Here is a 3,983-nt window from a genome sequence, read left to right on the forward strand (position 1 = left end):
AATGTAATTGCTTTCCTTTATTGCTTTCTGATCTCAGTGTCAGCAGAACAAAAAGCCCATGTCCAAGAGGCTCTCTTGGCTACATTATGTTTCCTACCTACTTCGAACCTCTCAGATACAGAAATGTAGATTTTCTTTCTTAAAAATTAGAATTAGAAAGATCTCTAAAGATTAACGTATATCCAAATTGGATAAATCTCATTATTTAGTCATTCTCTTGAACTCAATCAAAATTTGTTAATTGGGCATCACCTTTAAAGATTTCACTCTGAAGGGCCACTTGGATGGCCAAGTTGGCTAAGTGTCCGACTCTTGATTTTGACTCAGGTCACGATCTCATGGTTTGTAAGCTCAAGCCCCACATGGGACTCTGCACTGACAGTGTAGAACCTGCTTAGGATTCTCTCTCTCCCTCTCTCTCTGCTCCCCCCAGCCCCAATAAATAAACTGAAAAAAAAAAAAAGATTTCACTCTGAAGAAGAGAATGGGGGACTGTGCCCTGTTAAGTATCTGCCCTCACAACTCTGTCATATTAGTTCTGTGTTAGTGGGTGTGATATACCTTGCTTTATTTAGTCTGCCTGTTGGCTTTTATTGTTCTCTTATATTTTAACTATTCTAGTGGTATGGAAACTTTATTAGCCTGATTATATGTGGCTTGAGACTTGTTAAGAGATATGAAAAGGATGTCCTTTCAGGAATCTATGTATGATCAAAATTAATAAAGTTAGCATACACAACACCTAACTTGATGACCATTCCCCATCCCTGCCTTCGCTGCTTCCTAAATAAGATTCTTCATATAGTGCTAGGAAGTACAGAAGTTCTCTTCTCCTCTGATTTCTTCATTAAAATGGTAACAGACAGATAATGGACAGATACCCGTTTTGCAAAACTGTTTAAAACATGCGCGCGCGCGCACACACACACACACACACACACGCACACACACTGTATGCCAACAGCGACCCAGCTGAAACTTCAGATTGCCCTGTTCAGTGGCATTCTGATTCACAGCTGGAGCCAGGTTGATTCTCCAGGTTGATTTGTCATTTTTTGATGCCTTATGAATTTAGATAAGCCCACTCTTTGATTTTAGACACAAGGTTTGAGATTATGTAAAATATTTTTATAGTACTTCCAAAGAGTTACAGTTTAATTTTTTTATATATGTTATAAGCATTTCCTCCTGTTAATGATCTGATGAAAAGATAGATTTATTTTAAAATATAATTTAATGATGGAAACCAAAATCCACCAAGGATTTATATGTTTTCAAAATATACTAGGTATTAAAATAAAGGTATGTTAATACGCACATTATATGGAAGCACTTTCCTACTATAGAAAAAAAAAGCTTCCACTCATCACATATACAATTATACATATTTACTTTTTACTTCTGAGGAATAAATTTAAATTACTGATCACTTTTTGCCATTTTCTTTTTTTTTTGGGGGGGGGTTACTTGAAAACTAAAATCCCCACCCAATGATTTGAATAAGAACAATCCTAAGAATATGTGTAATGGCTCTTCACAGTCTTGCACAGCTGTTATTTTATTTAAATATCACAATTTTAAAGAGACCTCGTCATCCTGAGGCATATGATGCACGCGTGCATGGAGTGTAGCTGCTCTAGAAAGAGTCAAGGCAAATCCCATTTTTATGGCTTTAGTTTTAAATCCCAGGAAGACTTTACAGAAAGAGACTGACAAGAGGGACAGGTGGATATTGGCTCCCACTTGGTGACAAGTTTTCAACCTCAGCTGCATTCTTACAACAGGGGAGTGAAGAGCAGCTGGCAGCCTGGGAGCCACTGTTTTACAGATGGAATTCTTGTGGCAGAGAGAAGAATGTTCTATCTGGCTCCCCACGCCTTGTGAACAAAGAGCACAACTTAGAAGGAGATGAAGCTACTGTTAGATCTAAACGGTGGAGCTTTACTTTCCCTTCCTCCCTTGCAGTCCCACTGATTTATGTTTAAAAAGAACATAATTTGCCAACTTATCATTAGTCAGTGATTTCTCTGAACGCAGTATATTCTTGTAAAGGCCCGTTCCTCACATTTGTAAGGTTTGGGGTAAGAATATAAAAAAAAGACCACACATCGTGTATCTAAATATTCATAAGTTACAAATCAAGTTTACAAAGTGTTAAGTAGGAGATGTTCTTTCTCCTAACCTGGACTTTTCTAGCAGAGCACAGAGGTGTGAAGGGAGCCAATCCCCTTCTTCTATCATTGGCCCCACCCCACACAGCAAGGGGCTTCAGGTGTATGTGTGGATACCCCAACTCCAGGCTTCATCCATACCCCCTTTCTAACAGCTGCCTCTTGGTTACCCTTAAGCCTAGAAACTCTGGAATCAGGTTGAGGATAATTTGGACAATGAATTCTGTAGTCCTAGAGTTCAGAAAATAGTCCAAAAGAGAAAGCTCAGGCTCTCAGTGGGCATATCCCCTTTGCTTGCAATATGAGGAAGGGGGGGAGGGCGCTGGAAGAGGGCCAGAGTGGGGCCCTCAACAGCAAGGGGCTCAGGACGAGGGACCTTTTCCCTGGGTCTAAGGACAATACTTTTCTTTGAAACCTCAAAGTATATAATGTTGTTCCTTCTATGGCCAGATAGGGAGGAAGACTTTGTGGTTAATTTCTATGTTCTCCATTTAATTAAGAATGGTGAAAGCCAGTAATTACTACCTGGTGTTTATGACCCATCTGCCCTCAAACTGGGACTGATTTCAGTGTGGACAAGGTAAACTCTTTACTGCTGCACATAAAATATAAAACCTGGTGGTTCAACTTGGAGATCATTCCTCCCTGCATTTCTATAGGCTTTCGAAGGGTGACTGCAAATGTGGAACGACCTCCTTTTAGTTAGCTATACTTGACAGGACTTTGGTCTGAAAGGTAAAAGGCAACCATTATTCTAATCCTATAAATAAGGGAACTTGGAAAAGCCTTTCACTTTATGGTTACTTCACATACACAATAAACTAGGAAAGGGGCCAGTAGCAGATGTAAGAGTTCTACCTGTGCTTAGAAATCAGTGATATATCCGTTGAGATAGCACATAGAACCAAAAAGATCTGCACAAGATTGCCTCTTGGTATATCTAATCGAAATGGAAAAGAAAGAGCAGAGGAAGGAATCCCCGTTTGCATTATTCACAGGATCACCCATAAATTAGTGGCATGATGTAGGCGAAAAACCCCACATAGTGTTAGTCGGAAAGCTAATGTTACATAGATTTTTACTTTAAGGTCCAGGGGGACCCAGCCAAGTGGAAAAATAGCTGAGTTATGGTGGAAACCAGTCACCTTGTTAAAACTGAACAACCAGGTGTTTAGGAAAAGAATGGTATGAGAGACTGGTTTCTTTCCTGCCGAACACAACCATTCACTGTGAACACAGAGAAAAGGAATCTTTGTTCCAAGCATAGAGGAAGATAAAAATTTGTGTATTTGAATGTTTTTTTAAAAACTAACCTCACAAGTCTATTTTGGGTTTCACGATCCAGTCAAGGAGAGCTACATTTTGAGTTCTAATTGCACTATATTCCCTGTAACAAATTGGTTGGAGTATTTATTTCAGTATGCAGCCTATAGCAGTTTAAACCCAGATAAACGTCTGTGTAGGTGTAGGATTTATTCATTTTTCCAATGTGATTTTTTTTTCCCTAAAGAAGAAACTGAATGGATACAGATCATTCTCTTTCCAAAATAAAAACCTTTGGTGAATGTTACGACAGTGGATGAGAGGTTCAGAGCAAAAGATTATAGATCTTGGCTTTTAAAAAATCGTGCAGTCTTGTTGGGATGAGCAATGGGTGTTGTATGTAAGCCAATCTGACCATAAATTATATTAAAAAATCGTGCAGTGACCCTTGAATAACATGGGTTTGAACTGCATAAGTGCACTTACATGTGTTTTTTTTCAGATAGATACAGAACAAAATGTATTTTTCTTACTTAAAAAAAACATTTT

Source organism: Prionailurus bengalensis, chromosome B1, assembly GCF_016509475.1.
Source record: "Prionailurus bengalensis isolate Pbe53 chromosome B1, Fcat_Pben_1.1_paternal_pri, whole genome shotgun sequence".
Lineage (NCBI taxonomy): Eukaryota > Metazoa > Chordata > Mammalia > Carnivora > Felidae > Prionailurus > Prionailurus bengalensis.